This window comes from Myotis myotis, unplaced genomic scaffold (genome assembly GCF_014108235.1).
Source record: "Myotis myotis isolate mMyoMyo1 unplaced genomic scaffold, mMyoMyo1.p scaffold_m19_p_14, whole genome shotgun sequence".
Taxonomy (NCBI): Eukaryota; Metazoa; Chordata; class Mammalia; order Chiroptera; family Vespertilionidae; genus Myotis; species Myotis myotis.
This window is the reverse complement of record NW_023416318.1, coordinates 21,757,605-21,777,557: the sequence shown is the minus strand read 5'-3', so window position 1 is coordinate 21,777,557 and position 19,953 is coordinate 21,757,605.

Genomic DNA, 19,953 nt, shown 5'->3' with positions numbered 1-19,953 from the left:
CGGACATCCTTAGCGCTGCTGAGGAGGTGGGAGGGGCTCCCACCACCACCGCTGTACTGGCAGCCATCAGCCTGGCTTGTGGCTGAGCATAGCTCCCCCATGTGGGAGCCCACTGACCACCAGAGGGCAGCTCCTGCATTGAGCGTCTGACCCCTGGTGGTCAGTGTGTGTCATGGTGACCAGTCATTCCCAGTCTTTCTGCTGTTAGGGTCAGTTTGAATATTACCCTTTTATTATATAGGATAGAGGCCTGGTGCATGGGTGGGGGCCAGCTGGTTTGCCCTGAAGGGTATCCCAGATCAGGGTGGGGTCCCTGCTGGGGTGCCTGGCCAGCCTGGGTGAGGGGCTGATGGCTGTTTGCAGCTAGTCACACCCCCTTCAGGGTGGGGGTCCCCACTGGGGTGCCTGGCCAGTCTGGGTGAGGGGCTGAGGGCTGTTTTCAGGCTGGCCAAGCCCATTGGCAATGGAATCTCCCAGCCTCTCCTTTTTTTCTTTTTTTTTTTATTCTAGGATTTATTTACCTTCTATAATTGAAACGTTGTTGCCTTCAGTGGAGCTGAGAGCTGAGCTCCAGCTCCGTGGCCCCGGCCGGCTGAAAGCAGGTATCTGGGGTTTATTTACCTTCTATAATTGCAACTTTGTTGCTTTTGAGTGGAGCTGAGAACGGGCGGCAGGCTGGCTTCCTCCATCACTGGAGCAAGCAAGCCTCCTGCTTGCTTCATCTCTGTGACTGCTGGCCGCCATCTTGGTTGGGTTAATTTGCATACAGTTGCTCTGATTGGCTGGTGGGCGTGGCTTGATGTATAGCAAAGGTACGGTCAATTTGCATGTTTGTCTTTTATTAGATTGATACATATAAATATATAATGTTTAATATTTAATTCTTTTGCTATGATGAATTTAAATAGTTGTCTACAAATATTTGTTATTAAAATAATAGAGCAATAAACATTTCTGAACTACATTCTAGGACACATGTTTTAGTACTTTTGGAAGATAAGCTTCTATAAGTACAGTATTTGTTTTAGTGGATAAATATTCACATTTTACATTTTAAATAGCATGCAGCCCTCTCTCAAGGAATCCAGCTTGTAACCTAAGCTGTAGACCTAATACTAGCTCTCAACACAAAGAAAGAAACCCATCTGGTAACCTGCTTCTGCTTCCTGAACAAGGAACTCCTAAAGCCACAAGGTAAGCAGCCAGATGCATCCTTCTCCACATGTATATGATGCCTTGGGAGCTTTTAATGAAATTTTGTATTTACCAGTCTGAGAAAGTAAATATTTAGTTTTGTTGAGGAAGACACTGCAATCGTCACCAGTGAACATGTTAGCACTTTAGATCTATTTACAAATAACAACAAAATAGACAAGCAAGGCCAACTGTACTTTGGGAAAAATAAATATTAAAAAAAAACAAAAATAAGTAACACTTGCATATAGAGTTATAAGACTGAGTTGAAAAATTATCCCAAGAAAACAGATGTAATGTAGAAAAATAAAAGACAATTTTAAATTAGTTAAATTTGTATCCATGGAGAGAATCAATGATTATAAGCAGAAGTAAATGCATACTGTTTTGAAGAATAAACAAACAAAAAATGCAAAACAAACAAAAAATGCAAAACAAAAAAAACCACAAGTGCTTAGAAATTAAAAACAGAGTCAACAAACTAAAAAGTAATAATAGTGGCACTGAAGAGTTGCAGGGATACTGCTTAAAAGTGAATTAATAACATAGATTCAGATGGCAAGGAACAATAATAGCCAAATAAATCAATACAAGTTATAGTTTATTCAAAATAATAGTTGATGTCACAGTTGTTAAATGAGTGATAGTTTTAAATAAGGAAAGGTGTAACATTAAATCCATTCAATTACTTTCTAGAAAAGAATTTACAAGTAATTTCCATAGATATGGATGAAGAAGAAAGTTAAAAAAGGAGGAGGGACATACAAATAACTAACTTAGTTGAGAAAGAAAATATAGAAAAGTGCAATGAGATTTGAGGAAAGCTTAAGAGAGAGGGGGGCTAATTAACTTTTCTTAGTCATCTTAGTTATGGGACGAATACAATAAAGTGTGCCCATTTTAACTGTATATATTTTGAGAATTGGCAAGTGTAAACACCTGTGTAACTATCACCACAAACAAGATAAAGAATATTTCGTTCACCAAAGTGTGCTCCTTTTGCTCCTTCCCAGTTAATCTCACCCATCTAGCCTAAAGTCAACCATTGACCTACTTTCTGCCATTAGAAATTAGATATCTTTTCTACAGTTCCATAGAAATAGAAGCATACAGCATATGCTCTTTTGTGGATGGCTTCTTCTTTTGCAAAGTATATGTTTTTGAAATTCATCCATATTAGTCATGAGTTCCTATTTATTTCTCAATAGTATTAATTACACATATATACCACAATTTGTTTACCCATTCCCCTGTTGATGAACAGCTGAGTTGATTTCTGTGTAGGGCTATCTAATCTAATAATAGAGGAATATGCAAATTTGTCCGTTATAGCATCAAGTCACGACCAAATCAGCAGGCTGCATCCCCGCCCTCTGCTCAGGCAGCTGCAAGGCCCAGGGTGGGATAGGATACAATAGGCGTAGGAATGGAAAAGGGAAGGAAACTGCCCGCGGAAGAGGGTGGTTACCACGGGGGGCAGAGCAGGTGCGCTTGGCGAGGGGTAGAGCGCAGGTGGTGTGGAGTGGGGAGCCCTCCAGACATGGGAGGAGAGAGGTGGTGGCCATTGGCGGGAGGTGCCCATGGGTTTGAGATGGAGTGGAGGACGGTCCAAGGACTTCTGGGCGGAGGCGCTCCAGCTTTGCGGCAGCAGCAGTGCCTGGCTGCATGGGCCTTGGCCACCCTCACTGAGCCCAGGCATCCGGGCAGGGAATGGGAGCAGGATGGCGGTGGGGAGGCCAGGGAAGGGGAGTCGGCGAACACCTGGCCGGGACTGAGCCCTGGGCTGGGGGCTAACGCTCCCCCTCCACCCAACAGAAGCTTTAAGAAGGGAAGAAGGGAGGGAAGAACTCTATAAAGGAGTCAGCAGCGAGCAGAGTTAAAGAAGAAAAGACGATGTGTGAGTGAACTGTAGGAGCTGTAATGAAAACCAAGTATAGTTGTATACTGGGGACAGATTTTAAAAGTAGGAGTCAGAAAAGAAAAAAGATAAATGATAGTGAATAATTAGGCAGGTAGATAGATATGAAAACAGTGGAAGTAAATAGAGAAGCATGTGGATGAGAGAGAAAGAGGGAGGGAAGCAAAGTTTTAAAGGGGAGCGGTAGAGCTTAAAAGGAGAATGGGAAGAAGGAAGAAATGGGGGAGGGAGCACAGCAGGTCTGAGGGAGGAAGTGGAAAAAAAAATTAAGGTGGGAAGGGAGGAAAAGGGAAGGGAGAGCAGGGTTAAGATAAAGAAGGAATGTGGGGCAGGAGGGAGGGTAGGAGAAAGATGGGAAGAAGGATGAGGGAACAGAAGTAGGAAATAAGGAGGAAAGAAAAGTTTATAAACGATGAGTCAGTAGGAAAAAGTGTTACATAAAGGAGAGAGAAAGATTGTGTGACAGGGAGAAGCCAATAAGGAAGTCGAATACAATTGTGTGTGAAGGGGATAAGATTTAAAAAAAAAAAAGTTACTAGGGGTGACCAGGCCAGCAGGGGAGGGCAGTTAGGGGATCAGGCTGGCAGGGTAGGGCAGTTAGGGGATCAGGCAGGCAGGCAAAGAAGTTAGGGGAGGCAGGCAGGTAGTGGTTAGGATCCAGAGGTCCCGGATTGCAAGAGGGATGTCCAACTGCCGGTGGGATCAGGCCTAAACTGGCAGTTGGACATCCCCCAAGGGCTCCCAGATTGGAAAGGGTGCAGGTCAGGCTGAGGATGCCCCTCTCCCCCATGCACGAATTTTGTGCACCGGGCCTCTAGCTAATATATAAAGCTTCTATTAAGGGTATGAAAACATACATATATCCCATGTTCAAAAGCTGTTAAATCACGTTGTTTACCCATATCTTCAGAAAAAAATCACTTCTACTGTCATAGTAAACAACCTGCTTCCCTATTTATAATGGTCTGGCCCTCTAGCAACTTCAGTGCGAAATTATAGCTAATTTGCCTACAAACATCAGGAGGTCATAATAATCTGGCCACTCAGTGTATATTTTCAGATGAGGGGGCTAAATCTATGGGTTCACTGTTGGGTTATGTATAAAGTGTATGTTTGCCAGTCATTCTTTACCTGGCCTCATGAAATTTCATAGTATGAATGTGCAGATTAGTTTCAGCCAAGGACTCAAAGGGACCCCAAGCCATTTTGGGAATCCCCTTTTCTACATAGCTCCCTTCTTTCCAGTACTTTTCTTCTCAAATTTAGCTAACTTCATCTTCTTGAATATAAATCTGTCTCCTCAACACAGTGAAACCGCTGGGCACTGTTAGGGGTCTCCTTCCCTGTGCCCAAGTTTAGGAACTGGCTTCATGGAGAAAGCTGGGGCAACCTTTGAATTAAATGCATTTGTTTATCTTATCTGTGAGATCACAGTGTTACTCTACTTATTAGCCAACATGGGAAAACAATTGCTTCATATAGTTTGCCTAGTTTTTTGTCAACTGTGAAAAGTTGTTTGGACTTTATTAATCTCTTAAACCAGGAATTAGGAATTGATATTGATTAATTTTTAATTTAATAGAGAATACAATTATTTGTAAATTAAACAAAAAAATTATACTAAAATAAAAATAGAATTTCCAAACCACTAAAAATATAAAATGGAGAATAAAAAGGAAACAAAAGAATGAAATTAGAAATAATAAAGACATGAAAATTAAAAAGTAGACAAAAGCAACAATAAAAGTGGAATAAGTGGATTGAATTATCTGGGCTAAGACATAGTGCTTAGACTGGGTTTAAATCTAACTGCATGCTTTTTATAATATAATACATATAATTAAAATATTAATGACATAGTTTGGAAATAGATGGTGAGATGGTCTCATTCTTAATTTTGCTATATGACAAATATAATTTAATGTTATTTAAAATTAACATTTAATAGAACAGGTAAAATGAAATAATATTATTTGAGAAGATAAAAAGCAAACCAAACACAATTCTCATAATAAAATAAGACTCATCTCTATGAAATAAAAGAAACAAATATATTTATTAATTTAAAAATATTAAAAATTATAGGAACAATATCAAAAGTACTAATTATCATAAAAATATAAATAGATAAAACTCAAAACATCTCTGGTTAACAGTAATTCAAAGCCTTATATATGCTACCTACCCCTGAAAACATGTCATAGTAATTAGGGAGTATAAAAAGCATGTTAGATAAAGATATATCAGGTAAACTAGAAACTGAAATGACAATGTTACTATCAGAAATACAGAATTCTAGAAAAAATCAGGGCAATGATGATTATTTCATGTTGAAAGAAAAGATAGACCTTGAGATCAACTCATGAGTCAATTATGCATTGCTTCTCAACTCCACATTTAGTGATGTCATATAGGTAGCTTAAAATTGGTTACGGTAGTATTTAATCCTCAAAATTTGGCAAATGTTTCAAAGTAGACACCTATCCTACCCTAAGACCTGCTTCTTAAACACTTTCCAGAACCACACCACTAAATAAAGTCCAAAATGAACATGTAACAGTCATGACTCTCTATGACCAAATAACATTACTTAGAAATGTAGAATACAAATTTATTAGAAATTCAAAGACAAAATGACAGAAGCTCAATATCTGTGGGAGAGATTAATACATATTTGTCAGCCTTTCATGATTCAAGTAAGCACACACACTAAACACAATGAAAAAGATGATTTAGATTATATAATTAATAAGATTATTTGAAATGTGGATTGAATCACCAAAGAATATATTTTCTTTTGTTGCATACATAATGCACTTTAGTGCCTATTAAGTCAGACAAAAAATTCTCAATAATTGCCAAAACATTTAAATAATGAGGTGCACAGTCTTGGGCCTCAGGACAACCAAATAAAAATAACAGAAAGTTAAATATCGTGACTGTGGAGTGAAATCTCTTGTTTCCCTCCAACACACAAAACATGCTAAGTAATTAAGATGAATTTGGAATAGAAATATAATTGAGCATAATTTCAAAAATAACAAAGTTCTATCCATTGTTTTAAAAGTATTAAAACTAGGAGCATTTCAAATTTGGCTCCCCAGTGTATCTCTTCAGCTCGGCTCAAATAACTGTTATAAAAATTTTTTAAAATAAAAATATTAAAACTATACATTTATGCCATTTTCTGATTCAGACATGAACTCAGTGAAAGCCAGATGAAGGCAAAGTAATACATGGCAAAAATCAACAAATTATCTAATTTCTAAGCTGTAAATTATTAAGTTCTTAAGATGAGAAGGTTACTCTTTTAAGAGTGGGTGAGATTCACAAAATCAAAATACATAAAACAATATTTACCTTCTGCCAAATTTATTTTAAAAGTGAGAATAAAAATTCTATATATGAGAAATACATATTAGGGAAATATGTATATTGAAATAAATACTACATATATTGAGAAGTTGAACATAAAATGATTTCTCTACAACCTAAGCTAGAAGAACATTTAAATACTTGTGGAATAAGAGAATGCTTTTTACACACTCAAAAAGGAAGACACTTTCTATCAAAAATACATAAATTTTAAGTAACAAAGAGTAAAGCAGTAGAAATTCATTTTCACCAAATATTAAGAAAGGATTATTATCCTCAATATTGAAAAAACTCTTACAAATTAATAAATATTAAAACCTGAATAGAATTATGGACCAATACTAGAAGCAAATAAATTACACACAAAAAATAAATTCAAATATCTAATAAATATATTAAAAATTGCTCAGTAATGTCATGCTACTTTTAATTTGCCAAGGAGTAAATGATTTTGGGAGCTACTAATACTCAGTGATGGTGATGGTGCGGAGTGTGGGAGGTGGGCAGTTGTGTACTAGTACTTGTAAATGTTGAACAACCAGCAGGTTCTCTGGATGTAGTTCTCACATGAATATTGGTAGATATTTAAATTTAATGTTAATGAGTGAGACAAAAGTACAAGAAGAACAGTAAAAAGGATGTAAGTCAGAATGTCACTCCTTCAATATGATGAGCAGCTGCTTTGCTACATAGGATGATAGATTTCTTGAATAGCAGAAAAAATATTTCCTCAATGTTCAGTACTATTTGTTTTTTTTAAATATATTTTATTGATATTTTACAGAGAGGAAGGGAGAAGGATAGAGAGTTAGAAACATCGATGAGAGAGAAACATCGATCAGCTGCCTCCTGCACACTCACTGCTGGGGATGTGCCCGCAACCAAGGTACATGCCCTTGACTGGAATCGAACCTGGGACCCCTGAGCCCGCAGGCCGACGCTCTATCCACTGAGCCAAACGAGCTAGGGCATGTTCAGTACTATTTGTAATGTAAGCACTATTGCCCAGAGATATTTTTTTAAAGTAAATCTGTGTTATTAGTATTTTCTTCATTGCTTCATTAAGTCTTGAAAGGCAGCAAAACAATAATTTAGGGCCTGGTTCGTGGTGTTTGTTGCATTGCTTCGGGGAAATGATCCCACTAGGCTCCAAAAGCGGAGTTGCCAAGAGATACACAGCAGCACATTATTATATAGAATTCCCACTGAACAAACACAATAGATATAAATATTAGAATCTGATGCATTCCTATCATATTATAAGAAAAACTGTATGCTGTATATGCATTGCAAAATATATACATATGTATATATATAGAGAGAGATATAGATATAGAGATATAGATATAGATATAGATATAGATATAGATATAGATATAGATATAGATATAGATATATAGTTTAATCTGATTTTTACAAAACCCAGTGTGTGTATGAGTGCAGGTTTGTTTATGTATATTTTAGGTTATTATAAATGTTTATATTTGTTTAACTGGGTGGTATGTTTATAGATAATTTGTATTCTGTTATTTACATTTCTCTATTATTTCCCCAATTTTATGCAATTAGCACATACTTTTCAATCATTTACTTTTTGCAGCTCTCCCAGTGAAAGCATAAAAAATTAGTCCCTGTTTGAAAAAAACTCTGCTTCATGTCTTCTAGGATTTAGGGGGTAGGAAAAAAAAAGAAGACACACCAAAAACATAGGATGTTGTTCAAAAGATCAACTCCTGTGGAATTTGCACATTTTAGCTTAATTTTACACACTCTAAGCAGATTATAAATTCAATTTAAATAGCCTTCATATCCAGCATAGGCTCTAAATTCTTCCAAGCCATGAGTTAGGCCTCCGACCAAATTAGAAATGTTCTTGAACTGCCAAATTGAACTTATTAGTCCATGAAACTGAACACTGCCTAACACATCATTGTCCTCCAAACTGGTGCCATGTGTATTCTCAATCTGTATTCTCTATACACATTCTCTACATGCTGATTGTAGGGAATGTGGCTAAGCTCCACTTTGATTCATTAGTTTGGTAATAGAGAGGTTCAGAATTGTCCCATATAATTCACAGCACTTAAATCATATATTTTCATAATACTCTAAACCACTTACAGTAGCAACTCAAGCATATGATGACCAGTTTGGTATAGAACTGCCATATTATAATTGTGGTACTGTTCCTTCATTGTAATTGATCAACATAAAATTTGATTTTCAATAATATTTTTATTGAGCACCTAATATGCAATCCTGTAGTTGTTTTCACTGCTATTATAGTAGACCTGCCAGTATGTATTTGTCTATTTATCATGTATGTGCCCTTTTTTAAAACGATATATATTTTATTGACTTTTTTTATATAGAGCAGCAGTTCTTAACCTGTGGGTCGAGACCCATTTGGCGGTCAAACGACCCTTTCACAGGGGTCGCCTAAGACCATCCTGCATATCAGATATTTACATTACGATTCATAACAGTAGCAACATTACAGTTATGAAGTAGCAACGAAAATGATTTTATGGTTGGGTCACAACATGAGGAACTGTATTTAAAGGGCCAGAAGGTTGAGAACCACTGGCATAGAGGAAGGGAGAGGGACAGAGAGTTAGGAACATTGATGAGAGAGAAACATCGATCAGCTGCCTCCTGCACACCTCCTACTGGGGATGTGCCCGCAACCAAGGTACATGCCCTTGACCAGAATCGAACTTGGGACCCTTCAGTCCACAGGCCAATGCTCTATCTACCGAGCCAAACCAGTTAAGGCTATGTGCCCTTTTAAATAATTAATTTTACTAAATGGCACATTTAGGTTTGGTTTCTTTTTCAGAATGAAAGAGATTGAACTTAAGTATTTTTTAAGATGGATGAATACTCCACCTCTCTACATGCCACTCACTGAATTTTCAGACCTCATCTTATTATTACACGAGAGGCCTAATACATGAACATTCATGCAAGAATAGGCCATCCTTCCCCTGGTGGCTGGCACCAGCTTCCCTCCGGCACCAGGGACTCAGGCGCCATCATCTTTCACTCTGGTCACCACATCCTGCCTTCAGTCCGGGCCGGCAGCTGCCTCTCACCTTTGCTCCAGGCAGGAGCCGCCTCCCACCCACTCCAGCCGGCTCCATGGCCACTGCACAGAGACCAGCCCTCGGAAGCCGGCCGGGGCTTGCTGGAGGCTTGGCTTCCTTCATTGCTGGGGCAAAGAAGGGAGCCAAGCGTCCCACCTGCTCCAGCCGGCTCCGTGGCTTCGGCCGCATTGTCATCTTTGTGGCTATAGGCGCCATCATCTTTGTCACAAGTGATGGTTAATTTGCATATTACCCTTTTATTAGTATAGATTACCATATTGTCAAAATTGCTCAAAACACGTGATCTTCAATCCATTAATACTGACAACTAACAACTAATTAGTTCTTCTGATATCCAAAAATAAACAGGAAGTTGTTAAAAAACACTGCTGACATACTTATTCTTTGTGGAGCTCTTATTATAATAAGAATTATCCATTTTAGAATCACAAGCCAGCACCCATTACATTAAAAAATAAATTTTAGCCTCTTTCATCATAGATGCTCTCTGTTTCTAAATTCAAATCTAGATGACTGATATTATCTGAGCTACAAACTGACTAGAGTGTTCTCTCTCTCTTCTTTTAATTGATTTCAGTGAGGAAGGGGGAAGGAGAGAGAGATAGAAACATCAATGATGAGAGAGATTCAATGATCGGCTACCTCCTGCATACCCCACACTGGTAATTGAGCCTGCAACCCAGTCATGTGCCTCGACTAGGATTCAAACTATGACCTCCTGGTTCATAGGTCAATGCTTAACCACTGAGCCATGCTGGCTGAGCTGACTAGAGTGTTCTTGAACATTGTATAAACCTCTTTATTTATCTCTAATAGATAAATATATGCATTATTTTTATGTTCTTTTGTAGAGATCAGTATATTAGAAAGGTCTATTCAGGTATAACCTACCCTGTATACTGTATTAGATATTTATATTTCAGCTTTACCTCTAGACATTTTATGTTTTTTTAAATTAACTCTGCAAAGAGCAAGTGATGAAGGAGTACTGTGACAGATGACCTCTACAAAATGACAAATATGGGGGTGGGCAGGTCCCAAGCAAATAAAAGGAGGCAAGACCATTCTGGTGATGTCTTTCTCTACTAAGCCTTAGATATTAGACAAAGGCTCTGCCTATGTAACAACAACGAAAAAAGTTAATTTGTCAAAAGTTAAACAATTTTTTAAAAAGTCAAGCTTGGTTATTTGGAACTAAATGAGATAGAATCAAACAGACAACAAACAAACAAACCAAAAAAACAAACAAACAAACAAAAACAAACCTACACTGTGGCCAGAACATTTATTGGGAATGAAAGTTTAACATTCCCAATGAAAGGTAAATGTACCTGGCAGCTCTATAGCTTGAATTGTTCAATACCATTTTTTTTTATTTCATAGCATTTTATAGCAGTAACATAATGTGCTGACCACTAAATGCATAGCCAAAGATTAATTAAATGTTTTCAATACAGGTGATGCAAGAGCCAAAATAAACAGAAAGGCAGAAAGTTAAATTTAGTAATGGTCATTTAATTGAGTATTGTCTAGTGGTGACAAATTGTTTTTTCTGGATATTCATTTTAAATTCCTTGTAACAGAAAGACATCTGATTTACTAAATGTGAAGTCATCACATTTGAGCTACTGCTGCCTTTTGAAGCAGCAGCTTGATTTACTCCATTACTATCTAGCTCAGGTCTGAGATAAAGACAAAGGTGAAGTATAAAGCATCTAGGATGGGACTTACCTCCCACCCCCCAGTGTTCATGCTGTACCAGAATAGAATGGAAACTAAAGGAAGATTAAGAAAGAAAATAGGTGGTTTGACCAAACAACTAAAGATTGTGTTTAAGGAAAAGCAAGGAAAGGGAAAAAAATGAAAGGAAAAAAATATTAAAGAAATTATACCTAAGTAAAACAACAACAGAAGAAACACCAAGTTTGAGAATGAAAAGGGAAAGGAAAGAGATAAACTCAGTTTGATACACAACAGATTTGAAGTGTTTATGGAATACTGAATAACAATGTCTAGAAGAAAGTTAATATTTGAGAGAGAAGTTTGGGTGAATTCTAGGGTATAATATATAAATATGGGATGAATCCAGATAATAGACAGCAGTTGAATCCTGTACACTTATTAAGCATTACAAGGTAGGGCTTATAGAAGGGGAAGAAAACAGAGCCATTGGCCTAACCATTCCATTTCAAATAATTTATATTACAGCTTACCCCTATGTGTCCAAAATAACATATGCTATCAATTATAGTGATATTTATAATAACAATAGATTGGAAACAAACCAAGTATTCATCAGTAGGAGAATGGTTAGATAAATTAGGGTATATTAACAAAATAAAATGTTATAAAGCTACTAGAGGCCCGGTGCATGAAATTCATGCAAGAGTAGGCCTTCCTTCCCCCAGCTGCCGGCACAGGCTTCCTGCTGGCACCGGTTTCCCTCTGGCACCTGGAACCCGGGCTTCCCTCACAACCCCAGGAAGGTCATCTGGAAGGACGTCCAGTCTAATTAGCATATTACACTTTTATTATTACAGACTGAAAAGCTGTGGTAATATGCAAAGGTCACCAGAATATATAAAATAGCTAAGTAAAAAATGCATGATGCAGAGTAGTGTATAATGTATACAGAGTAGTGTATAATGTATATGGCCTTCTATGTAAAAAGATTTGGAAAAGTGGGATATGTATTTTATTTCTTTCCATGTAAAAAAGAAACATTAGAAACATAAAACTGTAAAGGTGATCATATATGGTGGCAAGAAAAAATGAGGAAAATGAGAACAAAGTGGAAGGGAATATTGCCAGTATATACCTTAGGATATTGTTTTGATCTTTGAACCATGGCAATCTATTAACTGTTCAAAACAATAAACGTTAAAATAGGAAATACATGGAGAAGCAAGGATGGATTCTCCTTCGATGAATAAAAGGATGAAAGAAAAAGTCTGGAAACAAGATGAAGACCACACAACGCTGAGAGATAGGTAAAGGACCAACTGGGTAGGTAGAGAATGTCAAGAAGGAGAAGTGGTCAACATCTTCTAATATAGAGTAAACAAGAGGTGCTCAATGACATGCATCTTTCTTCCTGTTATCTACCTGCTGGTGGCACAGTTTATCGAAGTCTCAATGCTGTCTTTAACATGTAAGAAGCAAAGTTTCCTTAAAACCAGTCATTGCTCACTGATCTCTCCCTTTATTTTAATTAAAAATACCCTATTTCAAAGTTATAAAACCAAGGCCTAAATGTGACAGACTAGAAAATTATCCTCATACATAATAAGATTTAGCATTCATTTTATCTTTTTTTTTAAAAAAAAAAAAGAACAAGCATGTGTTTAAAGAAAAAAATGTTTTAAATGGATCCCCCCTCCACCCCGAAGAAGGCTACAGTTTCTTTAGGAATAATATATATATATATATATATATATATATATATATATATATATATATATATGTGTGTGTGTGTGTGTATACACACACACACACACACACACACACACACACATACATACATATATATTTGGGTTGAATATTGAAGCCTGAAAGTCAAAAAGTAATTTAAAGATGGAATTACCCTTGGAAAAGTGAATATTATGCTGGTGTAATGGTGATTAAACCAGGAAAGAGGAATTATTAGAAAATTAATGCAAGTCTAGATTTTTAAATGGGCAAACTAAGGAAAGTGGGTCGATGAATCAAGTTTCTTTTCTTTTCTTGCAAATTTCTAGGAAAATGCAAGCCTCCAAAAATCAGAGTTATGATTCCGATAAAAGTGATCTATAATTTTTTAGTGGCACTATTGCTTTTTTAAAAATGTGCATTCTTTCAAACTTTTTAAAGTTTCCTTGTGGGCAGTTTCCTTTTGAAACTGCAAAACTCCTTGAATCCCTGCTCTCTCTCCAGCATGTTTTGTAAGTGGTGAAGAAGGCATTCACGAACTAGAAAAGGAACTACATAAAGATTTCTAAATGGTTTTCTGGATGAACTTCCTTTTACATCAAAGTGAACTAGAATTATTCCAAACTCTACCTTCAAAGACAGGGAGAACATAAACTAGGAAAGTATTTGTAAAATATTTACATTTATATTGTTCCTTTTAATTGTACTTTGAAACTCAAGTTAAAATATTCATTTGGGTTTCATGACCACTATAATTTCTGTGTTTTAAAATAAACTGCCTTGTTAGCTAGGCCAGTTCCCCTCTTAGATCCTCCAGTCCAAAGCTGTTCAGCAGAGTTGAGTAAGGTCATGGAAGTTCCAGCTATATCTATCATAATTCCAGTTGTTGCTTCTGGCATTCTTTTAGTGTCTTCATTGTGTATTAATCACTTATTCATTCAACAAGTAGATACATGTGCTGTAGGAATTTGTAAACATCTTTTTTTGTAATTTCTCGGTGAAATTGGATATATGGTTCTGAGCTGAAGATGAGGGGAAGCTGGTATAGGTTTACAGAATGAGAGGTCTGAAATAGTCATCTAGAGAGTAGAAAAATGAATGGGCTAAGAAATTATAGTAACATGAAGGGCCCACTTGAGTTTAGTGATAAAAGAGACCCCCTTCTCCATTCCCCTTCCAAACTCTGCACATCGCTTCTCAGGTGTCCATTGTCCTTGCATTTGTCCCAAGTGTCATTAGGGTTCTTCCCATGAAGGCCTCTAGTCTTCTTCCCATACCTAAACTCATATATGTGATTCCTGTGTTCCAACATCTCCTGCAGAAAAAAATTAACTGATCAACTGAATAGTCCTCAGAATAGCTTTTAGTGGTTGAACTATTACCATTTCCAAAGTAGCCAATACACGGTTTCCATGACAAAAAGAAAAAGTTCAATTCGATGTTTGAAAGATTCAAGTATCATGTACGAGCCTGAGTGGGAGATATACTGTTTTGAATATGGGCTTTAATTCATAATTGTGGGAAGTCTAAGCCCCAGTCTAGACCTCGGGATGATAATAAAGCAGCATCTGGTAGGAGGACTTCAGCTTCATGCAATTATTTTCCCAATTCTTCCCACTAAATACAACTAAACTCTAGACAATATATATAAAACAAACATAAGAAGACTCTTAGAGAAGGACAAAGACAGAATAAGCCATGGCCCCGCCCCACCAATGCCAGAAATAGCTAAATTGGGAGATTAGACTGTCTTCTTTCTGGAGACTAACAATTCCCCCTCCCAAAGTAGTATCAGTGGAGACCACATGGCCTGGAATCCCACACATACTTTTAGGTAAGGAGACTTCCAACCACTTTTCATTTCCCCAATGGAGAGGTATCAGAGGAGACACAGTGGAAAGTTGTGACTTTCATCCAGCAATAATTATCTCCATCCCACCACTACCTGACCTGTGTCAGTGGAACCCATGTGGGAGTCTGTATGGAGGCATGCCAACCCTTTCCCCGAGAAGGTATCAGTGGAGGCCTACTGGAGATCCAGAACTGCTGCTCACACTCGGCAGTAATAACAATACTATCCACCTTGGGTGTCAAAGAAAGACAAGAGGGGAACCTAGATTTCTATCCAATTCTGGCAATAATGAGGTTACACTCCCATTTCCCTGCTATAGCAGTGCCTGAGGAAGTCAGCTAAAAGAGAAGATTTAAATAAAATGTCAACTCTCAGAATATAATAACCAAATGTCAAAGATTCCATTGAAAATCACTCATCATATTAAGAAACTTGAAGATATCAAATTGAATGAAAAAGATAATAAATAGATGCCAACACAGAGGTGACAGAAAGTTTAGAATTATTTGACAGGTTTTAAAGCAATTATCATAAAAATGCTCCAATGAGCAATTACAAACACAAATACACCAATGAAATAGTGAAAAGATAAAGGCACAGCCAAAAAATCCAGAAAGTCTTGGCAAAAAAATTATAGGATATAAAAAAAGAACCAGGTGGAAATTTTAAATCTAAAAAATATGATGATTGAAATAAAAACTCGATGGATTCAACAACAGAATGAAAGGAACAGAGGAAAGAATCAATAGTTTAAAGATAGGACAATTACAACTGACTCAACCTGAAAAGAGAGAAAGTAAACAAAAACGTAAAATGAGCAGAGCTTAGGGACCTGTAGAAGTATAACAGAATATCTAACTTTGATGTCATCAGAGTCTCAGAAGGAGAGGGCAAAGAGTGAGGCTAAAAACTTTTCTAAGAAATAATGGCTGATCATTTTGAAAATTTGGCAAAAGATATACAGCAGCAGATTCAAACATCTAGGCAAACTCCACATAGGATAAACCCTAGGGAATTCACATTAAATCGCATAATAATAAAACTTCTGAAAACTACAATCAAAGAAGAAAACCTTGAAAGTATCAAAAGAGGATTGACAGTATGCCTATAAAGGAAAAAATAATTTGTATGACAGGATTTATCATTAGAAATCATGGAGGCCAGAAGAAAGTTGCTAACTAGAATAGCTAAAAGAACTTTGAAAATTAATACAGTAGAATAAATTATTGTACCTGATTGTAAGACTCATTATGTAGCTACAGTAATCAAGACTTATGCATTGGTGGAATAATAGACACATAGGTGAATAGACTACAATAGATAACCAAGAAATATACCCACACACATATACCCAACAGATTAAAGAGTAATTTTATTTTATTTTTAAAATTAGTAAACAGTATTTTCTAGAGCAGTTTTAGATTTACAGAAAAATTGAAGGAAAGTACAAAGAGTTCCCATACATGCCCTGTCCCCATATGCATAACCACCCCTACTATCTTACATCTTCAAGAATGTTCTGGGTATGCTTAAGAAGAATGGGTATTATGTTGCAGTTGAATGGAATGTTCTGTATATATCTCTTAGTCTATTTAATCTAAAGCATGGTTTAAATTCCAACATTTCCTTTTGGATTTTCTATCTGAATGATCTACCAATTGTTGAAAGTTGGGTATTAAAATTCCCTACTAGTATTACATTATTTATTTGTCCTTCATATCTATATTCGCTTTATATATTTAGGTGTTCCAATGTTGGGTGCATATATATTTATGATTGTTATATCTTGATGAATTGATCCACTTATCCTATATAATAAAACCCTAATATGCAAATTGATTGAGCAGCGGAACAACTGGTCGCTATAACATGCACTGACCACCAGGGGGTAGGCGCTAAATGCAGGAGCTGCCCCCTGGTGGTCAGTGTGCTCCCACAGGGGGAGCTCCACTCAGCCAGAAGCTGGGCTCATGGCTGGTGAATGCAGTGGCAGTGGCGGGAGCCTTTCCCACCTTTTCGGCAGTGCTAAGGACCCCTCAGGGGATGTCCACCTGCCAGCTTAGACCCACTCCCCTCAAGAGAGTACAGGCTGGGCGGAGGGACCCCCACCCCCCAGTGCACGAATGTCGTGCACTGGGCCTCTAGTTATATAATAACCAACTTTGTCTCATTACAGTTTTCGATGTAAAGTCCATTTTGTGTGATATAAGGAGAGCTATCTCTGCTCTCTTTTGGTTCCACTTGCATCAAATATCTTTTGCCATCTCTTCACTTTCAGCTCATCTGTGTCCTGAAAGCTAAAGTAAATTTCATGTAGGCAGCATATAGTTGATTCCTGTTTGCTTGTTGTTGTTTTTTAATCCAGCCACTCTATACATTTTGAATGAAGAATTAAATCCATTAACATTTTGAGTAATTATTGATAGGTAAGGACTTATTAATAGCATATTATTAATTGTTTTCTGGCTATTTTTATAGTTCCATTTTTCTTTTCTACTTTCTTGCAAGCTTCCTTTGTAAATTGATGAGTTTCCATAGCAATATGCTTTGATTCCCTTCTCTTTTTCTTTTGTGTATCTATTGTAGATTTTTTTGCTTTGCGTTTCCCAAGAGACTTACATAAAACATCCTACATATGTAACACTTTATTTTATGCTGCTAAAAACTTAACTTCAATTCCATATAAAAACTCTATCCTTTTATCTCCCATTATTTTTTATGTCACCAGTTACATCTTTTTATATTGTGCATCCATTAACAAATTGTTGAAGTTATAGCTATTTTTAGTACTTTTATCTTTTGCTTAACTTCTATGAAGTTAAGTAGTTAACATCACTATTACAGCTTTACCGTATTCTGTGATTATTCTCAGGTTTTTTGTTCCCTAGTACTGCTAAAACGTCTTAAGTGGATTCCAGAGGTTTCCCAGAGCTGTTTCATTCACAGATAGCTCTTCAATAGTTAATCTTTATGGTGGAATGTGGAGCTGGGTCCTCCTACCTCACTACGCGCACCCTCCCCCACCAAAATCTGGACGTGTCTATCATCATATCTTCAAGCTCAAATTATTTCCAAAGCCGCATACAAACTGCTAATGAGCCCATCAAAGGCATTCTTCATTTCTGTTACAATGTTTATTTCTAGCATTTCTTTTTAATACTGTCTTAGAATTTCCATCTCTCTGTTCATATTATCCATCTGTGCCTGCATGTTGTCTATTTTTTAAACTCAAGACCTTAGCATATTAATTATAGGTTTAAAATAAATTTCTAGTCTGATAATTTCAACAGTTCTGCCACATCCAACTCTGGTCCTCGGTCACTTCAAACTGTGTTATTTTTTGCCTTTTAGTGTCCCTTGTAGGTTTGTATTGAAAGGTGGACATAATGTCCTGGGTAAAATGACCTGAAGTGAATAGGCCTTCAGTACTGTAGTGGTAAGGTGTGTGGAGAAAGCATTTTTTAGTCCTATAATTAGGTATCAGTCTTTTGGTGACCCTGTGCCCTGAGACTGTACGTTTCAGCTTGTTTTTTTCTCTCCTTACATGGTACAGGATGACTAGAGTGGGCTGAATTTGGTATTTCCCTTTCCCTAGAAAGAAATGGAGTAGGGTATTTCCCTTCCCAGGTCAGGTAGGCTTATATAATACCCCAAAATTATCTGGGAAAATAGCTTCAAAAGAGGGTGGGCTTTGTTAAGAAGAACAGAATGTTCAACTAAAGGATATCCTATATAATAAAAGCCTAGATGGAGTCACACACGATGTCATCAGAAGATGGCTGCCACAAGATGGCCGGCAGGGAAGGGCAGTTGGGGGTGACCAGGCCAGCAGGGGAGGGCAGTTGGAGGTGATCAGGCCAGCAGGGGAGCAGTTAGACGTCAATCAGTCCAGCAGGGGTGCGGTTAGGGGGGCGATCAGGCTGGCTGGCAGGCAGGCAAGTGGTTACGAGCTAGCACTCCCAGATTGTGAGAGGGATGTCCGACTGCTGGCCCCAGATTGGAGAGGGTGCAGGCCCAGCTGAGGGACACGCCCCCCCCTCCCTGTGCAGAATTTCATGCACTGGGCCTCTAGTATATTCACATATGCATAGCCCATATACATTGACATAGACAATAATGTGGAGAAGGCCTGGGGGGCGGGGGCGGGGGCAGGATGGAGGGAGGCGAAGGAGAGAAATGGGGAACATCTGTAATAGAGGGAACAATTTTTAAAAAGAAGAACAGAACTCTCTGATATATTTCAAAACTGTTCCTTTTCCCCTGCACCTGCCAGAAGCTTGAGAGGATTTTACTCGGCTATTTACTGTGAGGACCTCGTAGAACTCTTGGAGGTAAAACTTACAAATGTGTGTGAGGGCTCCCCATGGCTGGGTCTTTGGGGGTTTTAACTCTCAGAGTTGACTACATGGAGCCTCCGGCAATTTGTTATAAGCATTCAGGTTCTACACTGGCACTGGTCCACACTGAGGTTTCTGCTCATGGGTTTCTGCCCTGGTAAGTTGTGAATCTCTATAACCACTAGTCTGTCTCTCTAACTTTGGGGTAACAGTTGACCCTGCAACCTCCCTTTTCTGATGGATCTACGAAGAATTATTGATTTCCAGCTTGTTCAGATTTGTTAGGACAGAGAGGTGACTTTGAAGCTCCCGACATGATGCCCTGGAAACCAGAAGTCGCAGCTGATTTTCCACAAAAGGTGCAAAAATCCTCCGGGGGGGCAAGCTAGCCTTTTCAACAAACGGTGCTGGGACGATTGGACAATCATTGTAAAAGCTGTGCCTCAGCCGATGTGTCATACCTTATATAAAACATAAGTGAAAATGCATCCCAGAATTTATGTAAAATGATAAAATTTAAAAAAGAAACATAGCAGAAAATCTTCAGGATCTAGGAATAAGAAAAGAGTTTTTGACTTGATGGCAAAATCACTATCCATATAAGCAAAAATCAATTTAATTAGACTTTATCAAAAATAAAATTCTTCTGTGAAGGATCCTGTTAAAAAGATGAAAAGGCAAGCTGCAGATAGGGAGCACATAGTGCAAACCACCTATATGACAAAGGACTAGTATCTGGAGTATTCTAAAAACTCTCAAAAC